This window comes from Emydura macquarii, unplaced genomic scaffold (assembly GCF_026122565.2).
Source record: "Emydura macquarii macquarii isolate MOO-44397 ecotype Brisbane River unplaced genomic scaffold, CSIRO-AGI_Emac_v2 contig_1230, whole genome shotgun sequence".
Lineage (NCBI taxonomy): Eukaryota > Metazoa > Chordata > Testudines > Chelidae > Emydura > Emydura macquarii.
Window position 1 is genome coordinate 21,030,328 of NW_027131367.1, and position 25,119 is coordinate 21,055,446.

General features: G+C 48.9%; 1 protein-coding gene across 1 annotated transcript in view; it reads right to left on the minus strand.

The window, feature by feature from the left end:
- The window catches only part of SHISA6 (shisa family member 6), a 329,086-nt gene that overhangs the window by 47,262 nt on the left and 256,705 nt on the right, over positions 1 to 25,119 (minus strand). The window lies entirely within an intron of this gene.

A 25,119-nucleotide genomic window follows, 5' to 3' on the forward strand; every position in this document is an offset into this window, starting at 1 on the left:
GGCAACTAGCCATTAAGCCCTACCGTATGCTTGGATAAGTTTCCAGACAAGCCCTTAATAAGTAACGTACGTGCTCTGGCTGGATCTTTGCCATCGGATAGATCATCTTATTGGGGAGTCTCATCCTGCTGCTTTAACATGCCGATTTTCTTGCAGACAGATTTAAGTGGTCAGAGGTGATTTATTTGGGTGGTGGCATCTGAGATTCCATCCAGGAGACAGGTACTCACCAAATAAATAGTCATTGAAAATGTGATCAAGAATATTAGCCCAAATATCAGTAAGTGACGAGCAAGCCCTCAAAAGTGGGGAGGCTGTGTTTAGATAAGCATCCAAATGTTCTGAACGTAGCCAAACCTCTCAGACTGAGCAAATGATCTGGAAAGCCCCTCAAAGGAGACCCTCTCCTGAGATGCTCCAGTATTGATTTGTTTCTGTGGGTTCAGAAATTCTGCAAGAACAGTTTCCTCCACAGCATTTCAGTTTATCCCTATCACTTCCTGATGGACAACAGGAAGTGGCAGATGTGTGAAAATCAAAAACACAAAATAAAACACACCATCGTTCTGGAATGTCAGGAAAAGCCTGGTTAGGGTTTCACAGGTTCATAGATTCCAAGACCAGAAGGCCCTAGATAATGGAGCATTGTGATGATCTGGTCTGACCTGCTGTCCATCACAGACCAGAGACCCTCCCCCAGTCATTTCTGCATTAAGGCCATCACGCTTGTCTGAGCTAGAGCAAACCTTTTACAAAGATAACCAGTCTTAAAAGATTTCAAGGGATGGGGAATCCACCACTTCCCTAGGTACGTTTCTACATTGGTTAGTGACACCCACTGTTCAGACAATTGCACCTTATTTCTAATCTGGGTTTGTCTAGCTTCAGCTTCCAACACATAGGCAGTGGGTACAATCGACTTGTGGAGGCCAAACAGGCGTCGCCGGAAGTTCCCGCTCTGCCTCTCTGCCCTGCCCATGCTCCATTCCAGGCCCCGCTCCTGCTTGGCTCTCTCCCCCAAGGCTCCCCCGCCTGCCACTTGTGCCTTTTCACCCTCTCCCCTGAGAGGCATGAGCATTGGGATGGAGGGGGCGAAGAGATGCAAGTGGCAGGTGGGGGTGACCTCGGGGAGAGGGGCTAAGTGGGACCTGGGGCAAAGCATGGGAGGGGCCTTGGTCCAAGTGCCAGTGTCCCTCCTCTCAGCCTCCCCAAAGGCAGGAGTCACATGCTGCCCACGTTCCACCAATTGGATCCCGTTATACCTTTTCCGACTAGATTAAAGAGCTCGCTCCGATCAGAAATCTCGTCCCCATGCAGGTACTTCTGTGACTGCTCTTGGATAAACTGAATAGACTGAGCATCTTAAAAGCAAAGGATCCATGGTCTGGGCCAGTGTTTATATGAGTCTACCATAGAATATAAAAAGAATAGTTAATGGGTTTTGTGCTTTAAGATAGAATAGTAAAGTATATAGCTTGGGAAAAGGGCTGGAAGGACCTGATAAGGGCTGTCCACGTGCTAGCACAGCACAAATAGAGGGCAAACATAAAAACAAAAGCTGACCAGAGCTGACTACACCTGGCTAAGTACAAGTCAGGATGACTCAGCAGAAATGCTCACTGATTGGTTAAGCTGACCGCAAAAGTGACACTGTTCACTGATTGGTTACATACTGATAGCAAAAGTGACACTGTTCACTGGTTGGTTACATGCTGATCAGTTTGGTGATCAGTTTGAGGGTATTTAAACCCCCTGAAATCAGTCGCACTTTGGACTGCAGCCCGCTGGGATCCTCGGTAGCTGGACTGAGCCCTTCTATGAACCAGCAGCATCCAAGGGATGGCTAACACTTATCAGAGTCGACTCAGCCCAAGGGGCTTAAGGAGAGAAGTGTTTTTGGTAATGTATGAAAGTACACTTGCTTTAAGATAACAAACGAACATCTGTCTGTTTATCTGTCTGGTTTATCTGTTTGTAAAATCCTAGTAAATAGGATTTTACAAACGATCATCTGTCTGTAAGCACGAGGTAGTAAGTGATAGAATTGTGTACTATAAGAGAGAGTTTGCAAGTGACCATCTGTCTGTAAACACAGTTTACAAACGACCATCTGTCTGTAAACATGAGGCAATAAATAGTGAAATTGTACAAATGACCATCTGTCTGTATAAGGTAACAAGGAGTTTACAAATGACCATCTGTCGGTAAACATAGTTTACAAGCGACCATCTGTCTGTAAGCACAAGGAAATAAGTAATAGAATTGTGCACCATAAGAAATGAATACATGCATGGTAGAGTATTAGGCCTTTGTATCTTTTTCTGATTTTGTGTTTGTATTAGTTATGTCTATGTACTTTGTTCTTTACTAATGGATGAATAAATGAGCAATATTTCTTCGGTTGAAATCTTGTTCACATTCTTGTTCGGTCACCCCCGCCCCTCAGCTGAGGCAACTCCTCTGCTTCCAGAGACCCCCACTCCTAAAGCTAAGGCCTTTCAGGCTCTCTGAGTCCACGTCTACAAAGAACATTACAGGGCAATCACTTGCACAGGGAACTTACCCAGGGGTGGGCTCCTGGCTTCACTGAAGTCAATGGCAAAACTCCAATGGTCTTTAATGGGACCAGGACTTCCCCCAGCTGTTTATTGCCCTTTGCATTCAATCATTCTACCCAAATGCCCCATCTATCCCAAGTCTCCCCATTTGTCACTTTTTTCTTTTCGGAACCTTAATGTGAGCATTTTACCGCCATGTTCACCTCTGCGTTGCTACTAGTTTAGAGCTTGGAGGCGGACCTAGAATAATTAGTGGTGGGGACACACTAAAATAGTTGCATTTCTGGATATGTCTACACTGCAATGTAAACCCAGGGGGTCAAACTCAGGCTCAAGCCAAATGCCCCTTCTGTCTACACACGAATTGCACTAACCAAGGACTTGGACCCAGGGTCCAATGACCGCAGCGGGCTGGAGGGTCCAAGCCTGAGTCAAGCTGGGACTCAGGGTCAAGCCCTATTGCTGTACAATGTAGACGCAACCCCACTGGGCTCCTGCTCTGGGAGTCTGCCAAAAGTATCGCACAATCCCATGGGCTGACTTTCTTTGTCCTCTGGACAAGCAAGTTTGTCCTCACTGCACCATGAACAAAGGGCTAGAGTTGCCACATTTTGGCAGGTACTAGGAAGTCTGGGATATGAGTGGTAGGACTAGGGCCCGCATAATGCAGTGTAGACACTGGAGCCCCAGATGGGGACCCAGGGTTCAACAATTATAACCTGGGGTTCCAAATGAACATAGATGCTTCAGCCCTAATTTAACAAACCCAGGGTCTGCTCATTCGAGTTCTACTAACCCTGGGTTTACATTGCAGTGTAGACAGATCCTCCCCCCATCAAGGGGTCCCAGATCTCGGGCTCCAGCCCCAGCCCAAACGTCTACACTGCAGTTCTACAGCCCCACAGTCTGAGCCCCCTAAGCCTGTCAGCTGGCTTGGGCTAGCTGTGAGTGTTTAATTGCTGTGCAGACATACCCAGTATATCTGGGCTGTTTGGGTGTCTGAATCTGGTCTCAATTTCATTCTCTCGGAGTCCCCGCTGGACCCAGTTAAAATAAGTAAACTGCTTTAAAAATGATGGGAGAACTCCCTGCAACTCTTCAGCTGTAATGAGAAGACGTTGTTCATGGTTAAGTGCTGGCTTAGCAGAGGGATGTATGGACGTACGGCCCTAGCGAGGATCCACTGAGCTCACGGCTCGTTACTAGGAAGCTCTGTTAAGGAAATGAAAGATTAAAGCACTCTGGACTGTTGGCTAACAATATGAACAGTCTGGGCACAGCTGTTGGAGACTCATAGACTATAAGGTCAGATGGGACCATTATGATCATATAGGCTGACCTGCACACGGGCCACAGAACTTCACCCACCAACTCCTGTAATAGACCCCTAACCTAAGACTAAATTATTGAAGTCCTCAAATAATGATTTAAAGACTTCAAGGTACAGAGACTCCACCAGCAAGTGGCCCATGCCCCATGCTGCAAAGGAAGGTGAAAAACCCCCAGGGTCTCTGCCAATCTGCCCTGGGGGAAAATTCCTTCCCGAACCCAAATATGGCAATCAGATAAACCCTGAGCATGTGGGCAAGACTCACCAGCCAGACACCCAGAAGGAATTCTCTGTAGTAACTCAGAACCCACCCATCTAACATCCCATCACAGGCCATTGGACATATCTACCACCAGTAGTCAAAGATCAGTCAATTGCCAAATTAGGTTGCCCCATCATACCATCCCCTCCATAAACTTATCAAGCTCAGTCTTGAAACCAACTAGATTTCTTGCCCTCACTGCTCCCTTGGAAGGCTGTTCCAGAACTTCACTCCTTTGATGGTTAGAAACCTTCATCTAATTTCAAGTCTAAACTACCTGATGGCCAGTTTATATCCATTTGTTCTTGTGTGCACATTGGCGTTGAATTTAAATAACTCCTCTCCCTCCCTGGTATTTATCCCTCTGATGTATTTATAGAGAGCAATCATATCTCCCCTCAACCTTCTTTTGGTTAGGTTAAACAAGCCAAGTTCCTTGAGTCGCCTCTCATAAGGCAGTTTTTCCATTCCTCGGATCATCCTAGTAGCCTTTCTCTGCACCTGTTCCAGTTTGAATTCAACTCTCTTGAACATGGGGAACCAGAACTGCACCCAGTAGTCCCGATGAGGTCTCACCAGCGCCTTGTATAATGGTACTAACACCTCTCTGTCTCTACTGGAAATACTTAGCCTGATGCATCCTAGAACCGCATTAGCTTTTTTCATGGCCACATCACATTGGCAACTCATAGTCACCGTGTAATCAACCAATATGTCCAGGTCCTTCTCTTCCTCTGTCACTTCCAACTGATGCATCCCCAGCTTATAGCAAAAGTTCTTGTTATTAGTCCCTAAGTGCATGACCTTGCACTTTCCACTATTAAATTTCATTCTATTTCTATTACTCCTGTTTACAAGGTCATCCAGATCTTGTATGATATCCCGGTCTTTCTCTGTATTGTCAATAACTCCCAACTTTGTGTCATCCACAAACTTTATTAGTGCACTCCCACTTTTTGTGCCAAGGTCAGTAAAAAAAAGTTAAATAAGATTGGTCCCAAGAACAATCCCTGAGGAACTCCACTAGTAACCTCCCTCCAGCCTGACAGTTCACCTTTCAGTATGACATGCTGTAGTCTCCTCTTTAACTAGTTCCTTATCCACCTTCCAATTTTCATATTAATCCCCATCTTTTCCAATTTAATTAATCATTCCCCATGTGGAACCATATCAAATGCCTTACTGAAATCTAGGTAAATTAGATCCACTGCATTCCCTTTGTCTAAAAAATCTGTTATCTTCTCAAAGAAGGAGACCAGGTTGGTCTGCCACGATCTACCTTTGTAAAGCCATGTTGTATTTTATCCCAATTACCATTGACCTCGATGTCCTTAACTACTTTCTCTTTCAACATTTTTTCCAACACCTTGCATACTACTGAGGTCAAACTAACAGCCTGTAATTACCCAGAGTTTTGTCGACACAAGTTATGCTGGTGTGCAGCCACTGCTGCAATTAAACCGCTGATGCACGTCCTCCCTACACTCCTCGTGTCGGTGCCGGGCAGTCACACCACCAGCTCTTGCAGCGACACAGGGAGCAGTGCACTGTGGTAGCTATCCCACTGCACAGCTGCAGGCAGGGTGCGTTGGGAAGGGTTTGCAGTGCCTCGTGGGGCAGGCGCAGCATCCCAGGATGCAGGTTTCTGAGTCCCATCAGTCCATGGGCATCAACTAGGCTGACAGCTGCATTTCAACGGCCCTGCCAGCCACACTGGCCATGCTGAACACACACACAAGAAGCCCACAGAAGTGGGGGGAGGGGGCAGGTGAGAGTGTGTGACAGGCAGTGAGTGTGTCTGTGTGTGAGAGAGAGAGTGTGTGTGTTGGGGACAGTGAGTGTGTCCGCACGCTGTCTCTTTCAGTTCAGACAGCAGCCAGAAGCCACCAATCCTGAGGCAGAGGCTGGTGCACAGACAGCAGGTGTCCACCTGTCCCCCCACCCCAGCTCAGGGGAGACCTGTACACCGGCGGAGGGAGGGGAACACCCCACATCAGCCCCCACCTCCCTCCCCAGCTCTGCACAACACATCAGGAGCTCTCCCCCCTCCGCCCCCAGCAGCACCGGCGCTGCCTGCAGGCCTGCCAGGGGAGAGCAGGATTGATTCCCTCCGAGCTCTCCCACAGCCTCGGCTCCCCGCACACCCAGGAGAATGATCCACCCCGCACAGGCCAGGCAGGAGCCCGTTTGCTGCCGGGAGCCGGCACGCTCGGCTGGGCAGTGACTGTGTGAGCCCCGTCTCCACGCGGAGCAATTTCAAAACTTCCTGGAGCTTTGAACAGGGAGGGGCACATGCCTGTGTAGCTGGTGTGCAGGGCAATGCAGCAGAGTTCAAACCAGTGAGCAGAGCGGTCAGACTGGGAATTGTGGGATAGCTCCTGGACTCCAGTTACAGCACTACACTGACACTTTGTCACTCTAAGTTTGCTGCAAAAACCTCTCGTCGAGGTGGTTTTATTATGTTGTGAAAGCAGGGGAGTTTTGCCAGTGGGGGGAGCGTTGTGGTGTGCGCACCACCACTGTTTTGTCACCAAACGCTGACTGTGGTTGAGAAAAGTCTGTAGCGTAGCCCAGCCCTGACTAAGAGACAGAGAGAGACTAAGGTTTTGTCCGCACTAGAAAGTTTTGTCGACCCAAATTACAGCAGTGATCAGAAAGCGCAGCAATTACAACGCGCGTGCCTGTCCACACAGCACTCGTGGAGCTGACGTGCATGCACACTTGGTGCTCTAGCATTGACAGTGAGAGCAGTGCATTGCGGGCAGTTGTCCCACTGTGCAACACACCACCTTGTGCCGCTAGGATTGTGGGAAGGCGGAGAGGATCACAGTGCATCATGGGTGCAGGCTCAATGTGCCATGATGCAGTGATTTCTGTCCCATCATTCCATTGGTTTCCGAATGTGTTTTGTGGCATTTTTCAATGGCCCCAGTTTCCCGAGCACCCACCATCTCTAGCTGAAAGGATGGATCCTGCACTGCTCTCCACTGTTGCTGTCAGGGTTCTGAACACATTGCGGCTGGTCGCACAGTATATCATGAGCTCCCACCCACAACAGGAATCGGAGGCACCTGACCTGCTGTGTGCCATGCAAATAAACAATGCCGGATTACTGTTTGCATTCACGGATCATCTGCACACGGTGCACTGCCACTTTTGGGCACATGAAACAAGCACTCAGTGGTGGGATCACATCGTTGTGCAGGTCTGGGATGACGAGCAGTGGCTGCAGAACTTTCAAATGTGCAAAGCCATCTTCATGGAACTCTGTGCGGAGCTCGCCCCTGCCCTGCGGTGCAAGGGCACCAGAATGAGAGCTGCCCTCTCGGTGGAGAATCGCATGGCAATCACCGTGTGGAAGCTGGCAACTCTAGTAACCAACCGGTAGCAGTCTGATCAGTTTGGAGTTGGGAAGTCCATTGTTGGAGCAGTGAGTCTTGGAAAAGTGTATGAAATGGTGGATGGCTTTGCAGCGATGGGCTTCCCTAACTGTGACGGGGCGATAGATGGCACGCGTATCCCAATTTTGTCCCCGGACCATCTTGCGACAGAGTACATCAGTAGAAAGGGGTACTTCTTTATGGTTCTGCAGGCGCTTGTGGATCACTGACAGGTGCATTTCACTGACATCAAGGTGGGTTGGTTAGGGAAGGTGCATGATAAACGCATCTTCAGGAACACTGACCTGTACAGAAAACTGAAAGCAGTGATTTTCTTTCTAGACCAAAAGATTCCAATGGGGGATGTTGAAATTCTCATAGTGATGTTGGGAGACCCAGCCTACCCTTTAGTACCATGGCTCATGAAGCCTCATATGGGCAATCTGGATAACAGCAAGAAGTGCTTCATAACAGGCTGAGCAGCTGCTGAATGACCATTGAACGTGCGTTTGGCAGCTTAAAAGCTCGTTGGCTGTATGGCAGGTGAGACCTAAATGAGGAAAATATTCCCATGGTTATAGCTGCTTGCTGTGTGCTCCATAATATTTGTGATGCCAAGGGTGAAACATCCCCCCCTGAGTGGAATGCAGAGGTGAATCATCTTGTGGTTGAATATGAACAACCAAATGTCACAGCTATTAGAGGGGCACAATGGGAGGCCATTCGAATCAGAGAGGCATTGAGGAACTATTCTGACAATGAGCACCAACAAGGTGCCTTTGTAAACAGCACTGTGCCATGCTATGACTGCTATCTAGCTTGCACTGTGTATCAATATGGGATGCAACCACCACGTGCAAGAGACAAATAAAGATTGGTTATTCTTCACAGAGGTTGTCTTTATTAAATAACAATTATTCACAACACACAGGAAAAGCTGGGCTGAAGGGGAGAAAGCAGTGAGGGGCAGTGTGAGCTGTGACAGTTGGGTGTAAGTCCAACTATCATTCTGGAAGCACTCTGAAGGGATGGAGTGAACAGGGTAATGAGACGGGCTGGGATTTTGGTAGGAATGTGTGAGTGGAGTTTGGGGAGGGCATGAAAAGCAGTTCTGTATTGTCTGCAAGGGTGGTGGGCATGCATGAATTCAGTCTGCAGTGCTATGCGTGGCTTTAGCAGCGCCGTTTGCTCCTCCATGGCTTTTATCATGGGCTTGTGACCTGCTATCACTCGCTCCTGGTTTTCCCTCCTCTCCTTTCTGATTTTCAGACACACTGTGTCTCCATGCCCTTTTTTCTTTTTTTTTTTCCACCTCAGAGGACTGGAGGAGTTCTTGGAACATCTCTTCTTTGCTTCTCCATGGTTGTTTTCTTATCGGTCGCAGGCGCTTGGCAGGTGTGGGGGGGTTTCCCCTCAAGGGCATATCTGTAGAAGCACAACAATGAACAGAAGTGTGATTGTCAGTACACTAACAGCACTGATGCATTACCGTAAAATACAGCTCTTTCTCACTGTCCCCTGGGAAGCACGTAGCTCAACTATCAACCAGGGCATGGTAAGTCATGCCCAGGGGGAGAGGGCACTGAAGCTGGGGAAAAGGTTCTGGGTGGTTATTTGGAGGTACTGATGCAGATAGATGGGGACAATATTTCAAACTGGGCCACTGTTTCCTACAGGTGGGGGTCCATAGAAGCCGATATCTCTCTCCAGACAGTAAGCAGGGATGCTAGGGCGCATCTCCTCCCTGAGAGCAGCTTCAAACTGGGTTCTTATGCTGCTCACCTGTGTGCAACTTTGGTCCCTTGCACAAGTGACTGCCGATTGGTGCAGGAAAGTTTCCTACAAAGGGTTTCTACAACGGGGGAAAAAACAAAGCAGCTCTGACAAGGAATCTCTGGCAGATGATTGGCGAGTACCTCCAGGACAGTTTCCTAGAGATCTCTCTGGAGGATTCCTGTGAAATCTCAGTGTGCATCAACACACTTTTATGCTGCACTGCCTAGCCGAAAGGGGAATGGGAAGCACATGCAAACACAGCTACTCATGTGTATTTATACTTCTTCAACCAGCTGTGTAATGCAACAAAGCAAAGAACAGCTGTGCCTCGTGTAACTGAGTAGCATCAGCTCAAAAAAATCACTTACCCAAGCGTCCCTCTCCTGCATCCTGCACGCCAGAGCTGGAGGGCTGGGGCTGGCTTGAACTCTTTGGGATTGAGAAGAAGTCCTGGCTCCCCATGTCACCAAACTATAGTCCCCTGGCTCTGCATCGTCCTCCAACTCAACCCCCTTGTCCACAACTTTTTCACTGGGGTTGAGTATAGTGTCCGCTGCCTCCCATGGCGATATCTCCTGCCGGTGGAGATATCCATAGGTCTCTTGGAGGATGAGGTGAGGTCACCGCTGAGGATGGCTTCCAGCTCTTATAGAAGGGGCAGCTCTTTGGCTCTGCACCAGAACCATGGTTTGACTCCATAGCCTTTTGATACCTCTGCTGCAGCTCCTTGATTTTCTCATGCCACTGCAGCGTTTCCCATTCACAGCCCTTCTCCGCCATGCCATGAGAAATCTGACCACACGTATCGAGGTTCCTTCGGCTGGAGCGGAGCTGGGACTGCACAGCCTCCTCTCCCCAGATGCTGATCAGATCCAGATGCTCCGGTGTGCTGCAAGCGGGAGAGTGTTTGGTGCGTGGAGCCGCCATGGTCAGCTGGGAAGATGTGATGTGAGCTCTCCACGCCGACCAAGCAGGAAGTGGAATTTCAAAAACTCCTGGGACTTTAAATGGGAAGGGGCGGATGGCTGCCGGGCAGCGGAGTTCAGACTGATAGCCAGAGTGGTCAGGGTGGGCATTGTGGGACACTTCCTGAAGGCCATTTACCACGACGGAGCCCAGCGCAGTGTCCACACTGTTACTTTGTCGCTAAAAGCTTGGCGCAAAAAGCTCTGCGCCTCTCGTTGAGGTGGATTTATTTTGTCGCAAAATCAGGGGAGTCGGGTCGGGGGGGAGGCGGGGGAATTGCCGTGTGTACGCCACCGCTGCTTTGGTGCAAAACTGACTTTGGTCAACAAAAGTCTCTGTTGTAGACCAGGCCTATATGGCTAGAGTGGGGGCTGCTAGACAGCCACGGAGCCCTAAAAAGACCAGTAACTGCTGCCCCAGGAAGCAAGACTTCGCACACAGGAGGGGCACAGCCTGCTATCGCTCAGCACTCTCAGCATGGGGGGAGGGGGGGGCAGTCTTGGTGTGGGGGAGGGGCGGCTGCCGGTGTGTGGGGGGTTGTCGTGCGAGGAGAGGACACACCGAGCCAGGGCCAGCGCTGGAGGCAGGCAATCAGACTGGATGGATGTGTGGTCTTTGCCTGCTGGGCCGGGGGGGGTGGAGCTGTCATCTGCACACATTACGGCTCCTGAGCACGTGCGGGTGCAGCATTCTAGCTGCTTCTGACTAGCTCGGACGTTCGAGCCTGGATTACCTCACAGGGGGAGTGCGGACTGGAGTCTCCTCTGCAGACGAAATTAGCACGGCCTCCTTGCTGGTGCAGCAGCGGGGTCTAGAGTCCAGCGAGCCACCACCCTCATCTCACCCCCCCTTTACCTCCTCCTCCCCACTCTCTCCTCTCCCCCCACACATTGGAGGAACCACCCTGAAGGAGCCCGATGGCCGAGCAGAGACTGGGCCTTTGCTGGGGAACGGAGGCTTGGGCGGTCTGTGGAGCTGGGCTTGAAACTGAAATGCTGAGCTGGCGGAGAGACGTCTGAGAGGCACCCACAGCTTGGGTACTCTTCTGAACTGCCCCAAGCCCCACCCAGCCCTAGAATGGCAGGAGCATGGGAAAGCATCTTAAACCATTCAAATGAATCGTTCCCCCAATTTCAGACAGGGTTCAAGTGGCTTTTGGGAAAGGCTTGGCTGGTCTGGGGTCAACATGGGTGACAAATGATTGATTTAAAAAAGGGACGCGTCCCCTTTCAGATGCCTCATCATATAAATAAATCACCTACTGCCAGTTTACAGAGACACTTCAGAGTCTGCGGGCCTCATCCTGCCAAGTGCTGAGCAACTCCTAGGTCAGGAGCCTGAGCACCCTTAATCCCTCCAAAGTCCCTGGACCAAATTCTGAGAGTGACGGAGTAACTGCAACACCTGCTGACTTCAGTGGACATTGCAGATGCTCAGGATTAGGCCCAGTGGGAACCGAGGGCCCTCAGCATCTTGCAGGATGGAGTCCTTAATAAGCAACTCAGCTCAGAACCTTTCAGTAAGCTTTCTGGGATCTGAAGGTGTCTGACAGCCTTTCATCCCGATTCTTGACAGAAGAGGATCTTCTCAGCTACTGATGTATTGATCTGAATTTAGAGAGAAGCTCTTCTTCCAAGGACTGGGACTGACAGTTCTAATTCGCAGCATAAATCACTCATTGAGTCTCCTGATTCAAGGTCTTGAACCCCTGGTAATTGATGAAGAAAACTTTAAATAGCCCCCAAAGATCCTTCATTTTACTTCCCAGGCAAGGGAGATATTCCTGTGCAGGTAGTCAACCTTTCTTTTGAGAATCCATTTATGTCTTTTCTCTAGGGTAGATTTATGCAGTTAACATTTCCCATGTTTATTGTTAATCAGAATGGATTAATTTTGTTCTGCAATGGAAAAAAATAGATTCTGTAGAGAAAAGGGTACATTTTCTGGTCTGTCTTTGCTAACAAGTTCCTTATAAAAACTGGAGTACTAAAATATTTAATACATGTCGAGTATCCTACAGCTATATAATATTTCTGTCAGTTATACAATATTGTTATGTTTGTTTTATAGCATTTAATGCAGGTAACTCCTCTGGAATCTTTATTCCACTGGGGGGAAGGGATACACCAAACAAATACAATCCACCTACGAAACAACTTTTGTTTCCCTGTTTTCCCTCTTGCCTCCTTTCCATTTGTTCTTTCCAGTAACCTCCACATCCATGTATTTATTTTTATCTCTTTCAGATTCAGCGAAAAATGTAACAGGTGGTTTATGACGACAAGAGAGCTGTTTGGCCTCAGCGTAGACAGACAGTGAATTCCCTCCAAGTGCTAAGATTCCGCAGTACTTAAGTGTAAGAAAACTACCTTGAAGCGGAATTAAACTAAGAGTTAGGGACAGAAAGCAAAGCAGCCTCAGAAGAGCCAGGGCTGAAAAGCATAATGAGATCTACTTACCTACATTGTTATAACCTAATGATAATATTTATGCTCACCCTACTGTAACAGGACATTTCCACTTTGGAATTCAGGGCAAGGAACCCTTCGGGCTGACATGGCCCCGAATAGAAAATGTATTCTCTGTGTCTCTACTGCAGTGGATTTCTCAGGTCCAGCAGTGGGTTTCCTTGGCATGTGAAGCCTGAGATCTTGCATTAAGGACACTGGTCCAGATAGAGAGGGGTGATTTTTCAGGCCATTTATGCATCCCCTTCTTAATAATTGCCAATGTCCAAGGACTGTAATAGAACTCCTGGCTGAGTCACTAGGCAAAGAGGTTTATTGTGTGTCTTATATTGTAGCTGGTGTGCAGCTTACGGCTTAAATAAATGCGAAACGAGGAAGACTTTGTTAACCAGGGTCTGACGAAAGCCTTATTTAGAGTCGAATGACAAGCCAACACATTCTAATTCACGTGTGAAAAGTCTAGCAGGTACAAGGCATACTGCCTTGAGCATGTGCTGAGGTTGTCAAGTTAAAGCCCAAGAGAGACCAGGGTTTAACTTGATCAGTTCAGCATGTGTTAAAATCTACACTGCCTTAGTTACACTGAAAAAATGCATTAAAAGAATATCAGCCAAGTTGCAATGACAATCTCTTAAAAGTTAGGAATCACAGATTTAAGTTGCTCATACAACCTTAATTCAAACCCCTTTTGCATATGCATTATGACAGTCTTTAATTATATTATCACATGCTATTTTTTCAACAGGATTGCTGCCTCATTCACTGCACAGGAAGCTCAGGGAAGGAGGCAGCTATTCAACATTTCTTTTTATCCTCATTAATCAAGTATGTCCCCATACTTTCTTTATTACACACCAACAAACCTTGCACTGAATATGGAATTGTCAATTTTCTCATGAGATTTTCTATGACCCGCTTCACTGTGGTATCTGACCCTCACAAGCATTAACAAGTTTATCTACACAGCTCCCCTCTGAGTTAGGAAGGTATTATTATCCCCATGTGTTAAGTGGGGAACTGAGCCACACAGAGATTAAGGGCAAAATTTGCAAAAGTTTCTAGTATTGTTGAGTGCCCGACAGAAGATATCTAGAGCCTGATTTTTCAGAGCACTTAGATTTTTAATAGCTCCTCTTTATATGCACAAAGCACAGTTCAGACATTAACTAATTGATCCTCACAACACCTGGTGAAGTACATAGGCTAAGGATAATTATCTCATGTTACATGTGGGAAAAGTAATGAAGAAAAGTGAAGTCATTTGCCTAAGGCCTCTCCATAGAACCCTGATAGCCCAACGCTCTTTACTGCAGACCACACACTCTGACTGGTGAAGCTACTGAGAATCCACAACTCCCATTCATTGACTGCAGTTGAAGTCATGAGGGCTCAGCCCTTTGGAAAATCCTGGTGCAGGTCTCTTAATTTGGACATCCAGAAAATGAGACGAACACCTGTGAAAAGTCTGGATTACATGACTTGCCCAGTATCACACAGACCTGCGGGGACGGACCACAGTTCTCCTGAGTCAGAGTCAACTGGCTAAGCTCCAAGACCACCTCACCTTCTTGCTGCCTACGGGCTCCACATCTTTCAGCAGTGAAGAATAAAGTTTATTGGAAGCGCTTGCTCAGAGTAAAGTATAAGGCTCACATATTCTGGAACAACCGGCACTACAAAAAAATTTCAGCTATAGAAAAACTGATACAAGGAAAATATCTCCCAATTCTGGAAATGTTAAACACCTTTTAAGAACATCCGACTTCAGAAGATCCAGGGTTGTACAAACTGAAAAGATACTTGAAAGACAACAGATTTAAAACTTTTCTTGGCAAGCTTCTTGCTGGACAAATGTTCCCTCTACTCCGTAGACAGCCGCGTATGAGCTTTCCCCAAGCTGGCAGCCTTCACCATGGCTAGTGTAGTGACAGTAACAGAAACATGGGCCGCACACAGAGCTGAAGGTTGGGACTACAAGCGTGAAAGCAAGGTATTGTAGCAATATGCAGCCCCAACGGCCTGAAAATAAAGGACTCCTCAAGGTCCCATCACTAACCTGGATTTGAAAAGCTGCAGGCTTCTGCCACTTTATTCTGCTCTTTGTTTCCATTACTAAGTTGTAATTTTGATTGATTTCGTGTCCAAGTCTCTCTCGCTTACGGAAACACGAATGAAGAGAAACTCAGTTAAAGTGAATGGTAAAAAAAGGTGTGGGAGGTGAATGAGGCCCTTAATTTCTTCTGGGAGAGGGCTTGAACACCCTGCGAGGCTGAGTGCGAGCTGTGTTAGAGAAGCCCGGCATGCTGCTGAAGATGGCGCGCTGTGAACCCCTCAGTGTTTGAGAACTTTGCAGTACTCTCCACAAGCAACATATTCAGAACCGTACGCAGTGCTTTTCCCAAACACCAGAGCTACAGTAACGGAACCAGCAAAGGGACCTACATTACTAACTCGAGGCTGTAACTTACAGCCCATTCAGCAAGTGGGTGGGTAAGCAGCAACGGCGTGATCTGAGGGTCGCTTCCCTTTGGAAAGCTAGGACTATGGTGAAACCATCAAAATTATAATGGATCAAAATGTGTCCTTGAAAGGGCATTTCTGAAGATTAGGTTGATTTTAGAACATATAAGAAGTAGAGCTGAGTGAATAATTGATTTCTCAGTTAGATGGCCAAATTGCAACATTGGGGGGTGGGGGAAAGGTGGGGGGGACGGAAGTGATTTGAAGGGGACTGGAAACAGAAGGCTTTTGTTTTTTCTTGCCAGAACAAAAAACTGAAGAAATTTAGTTTCAGGTCAAACGAAAGGTTTTGTTCAACCTAAAACAGAAACTGTTTCAGTTTTGATGAATCCACATTTTTCGGCAAAACAAAATTTTGTCAAAAAATTCCTAACCAGCTCTGCCAGGCAGCACCCCGCCAATTTCTGCCAGAAATACCAAGAGGTGACTAACTTCCATGTTCTCTAGGCCCTTTTGCCTCCAGGTCTGGAAAGAAATTCGAAGCACAGAGCAGCCTAAAATATGCACAAGAAAGTATCCGGATGTTTTTGAACAGTAAGTTTGATTGGAGTTCAGGGTGTGGGAAACAGGCTGGGAGGCTTGGCTCAGGTGTGCTGTTTGCCTTCCCTACCTCTGACTTTCCTTGCTCATTTTAAAACAAGAACAAACCTCATTTTTGTATCCACAGCTAAAGTTTCAAGGGCTTTTAATCCCTGGAGCACCTTGGAACATTTCCTGATGGACAGTTCTGTCCCCTGAGAGAATCTTTGTTAATTGAAAATAATCAAGGGCTCTCTGTAGGTGTTTGTGAGCAGTTGGGCTGTCTGTGGCAGGCATTCCGCTCTCCTGCTTTCTTTCAGGGTAAACAAGAATAAATTCCTCAAGACTCAGAAAGGGAGGAAGGAGGACATGAGGGGGGATGGGTGGCCAACATCCAGAGAGAGAAACAACATAGACAATGCAACACCTTCCCTTAACGAGGTGGGCAAAGACTCCAAACTGCATAAGAGGGGACGGGAAACTCCAACAGGCATTCATTTTATTATCAGGGGTTTATTTTCTTCATAGTGAGTAAAACCAGCCCATCTCACCCAACGTTCCCCTGTCCCAGTAAGTGTGATATCTGGTTCCAGCAGATCCCATCACTTTTGCTACAATATGATTTTAACAGAGAAGGTAAATTACGGTGCCTGGTTGCAATTCCCACACATCTTGGAGAGTTTATGGAACGTTTCCAGTCTTTCTATGATACAAAACTGTAACGAAGGTGTTTTGCACAAGGCCCTAGATGGTGACACAAGTGATCTGGATACAGTGCTTGGCAGGGACCTTGATTCAGTCACTGAACAGGTTTGTGGTTCTAGCCCGGTGTGGAAAATCAAGAGGAGGGGAAATTCTTGAATGCCCTGTAGCGAGACTAGGCAGCAAGGAACAAAAGTGCAAGGCTGTGTTCCAGCTGGAATTCCAAAGCCTCCTTGTTGCTTGTGACAGATGTTATTTACATCACTTAATGCATGACTGGAAGATGCTCATACTACAGGGATTAAGATGGTTTATGACTCAATATAGAATAGAATTGGGGCAAAATTGTTCCAACCTTGGCTCCAGCCTAAAAGTGATTGCTTTTAATTGTGATCAGTATTTATTTGGCCTTTTTTGAACTATGCAAGTGAGATAAAAATACACTTGCTTCAGATTTGTCAGTGAGGTTACAGCCAGCCTGAAGGTATTTGAACAGAGAATTAGGACTTCTCATCCTATCATGCCACCCTCTGCTAATTTTTTCAGGCACAATAAATGCTCCTGCAGGGTGATTTTTGTTACGTTTTCCCCTCTTGCTGATATCTGATACTTTCTACCCAGAACTGGTGTCGTGCCTATGTCTGTCTATTAAGTGTTCCATATGGTCTTGATCCAGAGATGTGCTGAGCTCCACTTCCCTGCTCCATCAAAGCACTTAAACAGGTGCTTAACTTGTAGTAAGTGATGTCAACAGAGCTACTCATGTGCTTAAAATAAATCATGTACTTAAGTACTTCATGGGGACAGAATGCTCTGTGCCCAGCCCCGTGTGAGGTAGCGAATCAGGAAAGCACTAAACCATGGGCTTAATCCCATCCCTGTTTAAAATGGACTTTAAGCAGGTGCTTAAATCCAATTAAAGTGACAGTGCCTAGTGCTTTACTCCACCAGTAATCCCACAGAAATCATCGGTATTACTCATTGAGAGCAAGGGTAGCAGAATATTGCCCAGGGTTAGTAACTGCCTGTCTTGTTTGTCTAGTATCTCACACTGCAGGGTGCTTCCACTCCAGTGAGTGAAGTCACTGATGGAGAATTGAACGCATGCTATTAGAAGGCTGTAGGGAATGTTCTCTAAGACAGGCCTATTACCTCGGACCGCAGAGCAGTATTGCCTTCCTCGCATCAGACACTGATCTGGGGATGTTTTATGCATGCTTGTTATTTTTTAAAACACTAATAAATACTTAATTAAAGAAAAACAGCTTTTCCCATATGTTCTCATTAGAATGTTTCTGGTCGGCTAATTCCAAAACAGCTGAAGCTGGGATGCTGATTTGTGTGTAAAGCTCACGGATATTTAAATACCAGGGAAACTGGCTGAGAATTCAAAGTTGCAAGCATTTAAAATGGGAAATTTTACACATGTTCAGTAGAGCTGTGTGTCCCTTGGGGGTAGGGCGGCTGTTGAAGCAGAGTGCTGTGGGATGTTCAGCAGGGCCTTTGTTTAGCTGCCCCATTAAACTAAATCTTAGCTGGGCTGTGAAAACTTCTACTGAATGTGGCCATGATCAGTGGGAGGGAAACTGCCAAGCTCCTCCAGCCAGACTGCTAGATTCGTTTTTCCTTCTTTCCCCCTTCATTTCAAAAAGCTCAGGCACATAAAATGAAATAATCGTAACGATGCAACTGGAGCAATCAAGCAATGAAAACTCAGGAAATTCTGGGTGTTAAATTGCTGCTACAGTCTCAGATTGGACTCTTTCTTTCGATGCAGTTTTCTACCCTTTTCCTTCTTATCTATAAACATGACTATAATATTTTTATGTTTTTACTATAGGCCCTAAAAGTTACAGGGTGTGGAACATTTCAGTGGTTGATTTCTCCACCTTGTCGAATGAAGGCTGATGTGTCACATTTAATTTCATTGCATCTAGTGTGCTTTGCGGTCTGTTTATGGTCTTAACTACTTGTGCTAATGCCCAGCTGTGCAGGGAAATTTCAAACCCTGTTACTGCACATCAGCACACCGGGTAGGATTTCTCAAAGGCCCCTCACTCAACATTGTTATTGCCTTCCCCAGGAGCAGTTAGGCCAACCCTGAGTTCTTTGGAAATTCCCACCCCCCAAGCATTAAACAAAACACGGACGCTCCTTTTTCCCATACACTTTTGGCCACAATCAGTAAGTTCCCGAGAAATGTTTTGATTTTTGTGAGACTCCATTGCCCAGTAGAAAGCAGTTCTGGCTGAAGTTTTTCAGCCAGCTCTACTTGTACACAATTTCCTAGATGCCTTCAATATAGACAGGGCAAAATCCTACTCTCCTTTGCACAGCAGCTAAATTCTGCTCTCATGATCCCAGCTGGTATAACTCGGATATCAGTGGAGATAGCCCACTTTTACACTGGTGTCACTCAGCAGTGTCTGCCCTGCTGGGGTCTATTGTGTGTCACATAGCCACTCTGAGCCCGTCTTCCCCACTCCCAACAGTGCCGACGGTCCCTGGGTTTCACCTGAAGGATTGCTGTTGAGTCTGTTCTCCCTTCCTGTGACTCCAGCTGCTTTCCTTGTGCAATCAACGTGAAAATCAGCATGTCCGGGGCGAACGTCACTTACCCTGGCCCTATCACCAGATATCTGGGATTCTGACACATGCAATTTTTAACAGCAATTTTATACTGTCAAAAGCACTTTGTAAATGAGGCTAACAAAATGTAAAGTGCCTGCCACTCAAGTCCTGCTCAATGAGCTGCATAACTGCGAAGCTGCAGACATCATCTTTCTTCTTTGTGCTTTCCCTTCCCAGCCTCCCTTCCGAGCTGTTCTCTTTCGGGGGAAAGACAGATCTGTCTAAAAGCAGGTTATTGGCAATTCCGTTGGAGCCCTACGACAATCTCATTTCATTTGATCATGTTGCAAACCCAACACAACAGTGACTCCTCCTCAGGGACACCATATTTTATTCAGCCCAACAAGCATTTATCTTGATCTCGTTTCCTCAAAAAGCACCAGCCTCTGTTCAAGATGTGTGACTAACAGATGCATCAGAGATACTTGCATGGGCACCTCATCAGAGGAACTCCAGAGCTTCTGCAGGCCACAAAAGGACAAACCGCGGTGGCCCAGCTGACAAACCAGCTGACATCGCTGTCTGGTTTGCAAAAGCCAGGCAGCGAGCTCCAGAGAAGAACAGAGCTCTGATGCACAAAGGCGCATAGGGCTGAAGCCAATCAATCAATCAATCAACATTAATCAGTAACCAGTGGATTTTGCTATTTGACCAGCTCTAGCAAATAGGAATATTTTTGCCATCCTCTTATTCCACAACTGCTGGGCCAGATTCAGCAGCTGAGTCACAGCCCCTTTTATGCCATGGTGGTGCAAAGGGGCCCGAATCCATCTGCAAATGCCCCGCAGAGAATGCCCCTTTTGGAGGAGAATGTCTTTCTGCCACCAGCATCCCACTTCTCGGCCCTGGGTCTCCATCCACCCTCCCTGCCTCGGGGCGGAGAACCCTCCACCCCCTATTGAGGACCTGATGCCCATGACAGAACACAGAGCTGCCCGGCAGCAACAATGTGCGGCGTCAGGACTGCGGCTGTCCTGATGCCAAGCAGAGGGCTGGCACGGGGGAGAATCGCCTCTCTGGGCATTAAACAAAGTCTCCCATGAGTGTAAGCAGTGTTGTCTGTTGTGTGTGACACCAGGGCATTTGGGTCTGGCCCTTCACTGCTGTTGCTGTGGTTGCTGGGATCGGGCTATGGCTTAGCCGTGCAGCGACTCTCTGCAGCAGCATTCCTGGCCCCGCCGGCCCCTGGCCTCGCAGCCCAGCCCCTCCGTGTGCAGCCGCCTGGGTCACCGATGGCACGCTCCAGATTCAGTGTAAAAGCCCTTTGTGACGGACAGGCCAGTTCAGTCAGAACTAGCCTCAACTCCCTTCCTCGAACCGTTCCACTGGGCTCCATAACTGTGCTACTGACAACAGCACTCTGTGCTTCGTTGTCACAGCTTCATAGACTCTCTTCTCACTCCCCCCAGCTCAGCCACTGGGCCTGAGGCACGGGGAGGGGCAGCGGGGGGGCAGGTGCCATGCTGGCCACACAGCGCAGCAATGGCATAGGTGGGGAGCCCCCGGGAGTTATGACTTCCACTGCGGTGCTGTCTTCATTGGGCCCCACAACCTCCTCTGTCACTGCACTCACAGCGGGGCCCCGGCTAAGCCCCAGACAGCCCCCCAGGTCTGTACCGTCAGGCAGTGAGGGCCGGTGGGGATGAATGACTCCCGTGGGCAGGGAGAGGCCTGGCCATACACTTCGGGCACCATCCAGGGGAAGGCCCAAAGTGGGGCGAAGTAGGAAAGGGAGCAGAAATGTGGAGGCTTGCAGAGGGGTTCTGGGCCCTGCCCCCTTTGCCTTCCCTCCCCGCAGCACCACAGAGGCCCTGGGAGGCGATCTATTGAGCGTGTCAGTGAGGATCTGACACAGACCCTTAGGGGAGCCCAGCCCAATGAATATCAGCCCGTGCGTCTGCATTGGAAAGAGAAACCCAGCCCTGGGGGCCAGCCGGAGCACAAGGCAGATGGGCTAATTTAATTGCTTTGCCCTTTCCATCCAGAGCAGCTCATTGAAAGTCTGATCTCGAATCCCTCTCCTCCTCCTGAATCCTGACTGGGACAGACGCCAGCAGCTGCTCCACTGCAGGGGGAGTCAATTATTTTTTGTCATGGTCCAGGTTTCTTGGTCAAGGTATAGTCAAGGTCCAGACTCCAGAGGAAAAAAACCCAGTAGTGATAATAATCGGTAAATGAAAAGATTTCGGGGTCCATCTAAATGTGTCTGGCACTCTGGATTTGGGTCACCTATTGAATGCCCCTGCTCCACAGGTCCCAGATACCCATGGCTTCTGGGCGTGAAAGTTTTCAACGTGCGTCGCCAGTGAGATCCTTCAGAAATCCCACCAGTGTCCCCACACCCTAGACAATGCCACCTTCTTACCATGGGGAGTAGGGGCAGAACTTCCTACTCCCACCCCCAGCAGTGACCATGCCCAGGAACCATAATGTGCACACTGCACCCATGAGAGGGGAACCGGGAGCATGCCCATGATGCCAGCAGCACGGGATGGGCCCGGTCTGGCAACATGGAGAGCAGGGGAGTACGGTGAAACCTATCCATGCCCTTCTCTGTCCCAGGGCCATCCATCCCTACAAGTCCGCTCACCCATTTGTTACAATGTCACCATGATCCCCGTACGCCTTAATTTAGGAACAAGTATTGTATGAAGGATTCTTGTCCCTGTTATATTCACAGATAATTAGACAAAAACATCAATTCTCTTGCTGGAAGGCTGCAATGTAACACAGCTTTTTCTCTGAGAATCCAGAACCTTAACACCCAAGAACCAAAAACAGAGAGAGACAAAGCAGGCTGCTCTCCAAAAACAGAGAGAGACAAAACAGGCTGCTCTCCAAAAACAGAGAGAGACAAAGCAGGCTGCTCTCCAAAAAGAGAGAGAGACAAAGCAGGCTGCACCCCAAAAACAGAGCAGCACATCAACGCAACTCACCCCACCTTACTCTAGGCTGGCTCTTTGCAGACTGACTACAGCAGGGCTGAAAGGCAGGTCACAGGTTTCTGTACAGAGCCCCCTGGCCTGCAAACAGGCCCAGGAAACCCTTAGAATTTAAAGAGACAGTTTGTAAGGAGACAGCTGCATATTTTTGGGAGAAGGGGACAGAAGCTTTTGTGCAGCAAGGCCATTGTGTTCCCATGTGTATCTGGAGTGCACTTTGACCTCTGGTGTTAACGCGTTTCTAAGCACCTCACCCTTGTTTGCACTATGGGTAAAGTCGGGCTTAACACCAGGCCGGTTAAAGCATGTCATGCGAATACGATGCATTTCCCTAGCCGGTGAGAGCTGTGCATTTGTAGCCGGACCGGACCGTGTCCCCCGGAAATCAGCAACTCTGTGCTTTGGAGATCTTCCGAGTCTTCACACGAGGCGTGTCCCTGCACAGCAGCCCCCTTCCCTCCCCGCGCCCTCTGCAGTGTCTCCCCAGGCCTGGTCTCCTTTGTAACCTCGGGCTGAGCTACTCTCCCCACGCCCCCATCCACAGCACAGTATTATTCAGGGGTTTCCATTAAACAACAGCTGGGGACAGAGGCTTTGCTGCTCCAGAGAGCAGCTGGGTTTGTCTGTATGTTGTAAGGGGAAATCCAGGCGCCGGCCTTCCAGCCCCTTCCAAACCAGCTTCGATTTCCAAACGCCTGGGAAGGGGAGGCCAAGATTCAGTCTGTATCTCACCCTCCAGTTCAATATGTGAAGGCACCAAATTGGCTTTGTGTGATCTCATTTCTCCGTCGTTTGTCTTGGAAAAAAGTGAGGGAGAGAAGAGATTTCCTGCTCCCACTGCCTATCTGTGGTCCTTCTTCGCGCCCCCTCCCTCACCGTGGTGTCTGAGCACCTCTTCATTACATGTATCCACACAGCGCCCCTGTGAGACAAGAGCTGGGCCCATTGCACAGGTGGGAATCAAGGCACCCCGAGATTAAGTGATTCACCTAATGTCACACAGGAAGTCAGTGCCAGAGTAGGAATTTGAGCCCCAGCTTAGCACCCTAGCCACTGACCATCCCTCCTTCAGGCCAGGCTCTGGTGCCCACAGCAAAGGGCTCCTTGCCCCCCCAGCCTGTAGGAGGTGGGGGTTGGGCTAGATTATCTAGGAAAAGGGACACAATAGGTTCTCTTGGATCTCAGCCCCTAGCGCGGTCCCAGCCTCAGCCAGACACTAATGGCAACGAGCGGCTGGGATGCCCCGGAATAGGGAAAAGGCCATTTCTTGCGGTGCAAAAGGGCACGTTTCAGGGCAATGCCAAAGCAGCAGCATGTGCCTGGCCTCTGTCCCCTCCACCCCACAGCCTGTCCCGGCTCCCTGTGCCATCACAGCCCCTGTGCTCTCCTGCAGCACCAGCCGTCCCCCAAAGGGGGCAGGGGAAACAGGGCAATGGCACCATCCCCTTCTGCACTGATTTTTCCTGCTGCAAGGTTCTTTCTCCCCTGGCTATCTGCATTCTTAGCCAGTGGTGGGGAAATAATGACCAGGATGCATGTTCTGCATCGAAAATTCAGGAAAACTGGTGAGGGAAGTGCAGAATTACATCAGGCACTGCGTCCTGGCCACGCCAGCTGTGGGCGACGACAGATCTCAGCATACCACGAGCATAATGTGATTCCAAGTGATTTCATAACGAGCAGACGCGACCTGCGGCTGTGCCAGGATTCTGAAAGCGAGCTCGAGATCACACATCTACACAGCAGCTTTCATCTCAAAGGAGCCCAAGGCGCTTTGTAAAGTATAGCTCTGCAAACAACTTCACCCATCACTGAAATGCGGCTGGCTCTGGGGTGGAACATGGCAGCTGTTCAACAGTTCAGAACAATGCTAAAGACGAGTGAAGTGGAAGTGGCGGAATTACAGTGACCCAGACTGTAATTTGGCCCAGGATGCCAGTGCTAAGGCCCCTTGAAAGAATAGATCTGGGATCCGTGGTTACAGTATGCAGTAAAAGTGCTAGTGAGCAGTCAGGTGCGCCATGGGCTCTGCAATGGGGCCAGGATCTCAGCTGTCCTCAGCCGTGCCAGGCCAGGGGATTGGTACAGACCTGACTTAGAGCCAAGAGCACCCCTCCCCACATCACCACCACCACCTACACAGAGGCATCCGTGAGCTCTCCTTGTGGACGGCGACCTGGCCTCAATTATACATGATTCTGTGACCTCCCTTCTGGACAAGAGCGAGGCCATGAACCGGGGCATGAAGTCATCAGCCCTTAGCAAACGCCAGCTCGTACAGACCGCTGTACGCGTCTCCACAGCAACATGGGCTTCCGTCAGCACCGCAAACCTTTCCTCTGCTCCTTACACGGCTTCCCGCAGGACAGACAGGCAAGTCCCATGGCTGAGAGTCTATAGTGCCAGATGGCACCACGCCCACCCATGGTGCCATGCACCTATAGCCCTCACAGTGCTATGCACCCCAGCACCCCAGAGTGCCATGCGCCCCTATAGAGCCCCATGGTGCCACACCCACCTATAGCCCACACAGTGCTCTGCACCCCATAGCACCCCATGCTGCCATGCGCCCCTCTAGCACCGCACAGTGCTCTGCACACCTATGGTGCCCCACGCTGCCATGCACCCCTCTAGCACTGCACAGTGCTCTGCACCCCATAGCACCCCACGCTGCCATGCGCCCCTCTAGCACCGCACAGTGCTCTGCACACCTATGGTGCCCCCGGTGCCATGCCCACCTGATCTTGTTCCGCCCTGACTGATGAATTGCTCTCCCTGGAAATGTTCCCCTCCCTACCCAGCCGGCGATGCCCGGTTTCGGAAAGCTCCTTTCCACGGACGTGGTGAGCCTTGAGCCTCTCACTCATTGTTCCATCTGCCAGATTTGTCTCCACTCTGAATGCCCGTCGAGCTGGCAAACACCCAGAAAATGTTCCCTGAAAACACCCCTCAGCTCTTGGTCTTTCTGTGCCAGATGCGGAGGGTGGAGTATCCCAGCTCACGTGCAGAGATGTGACCGTTGCCCTCCCTTGCAGAGCGCTGGGGACAGCCTCCAGCCAGGCGGC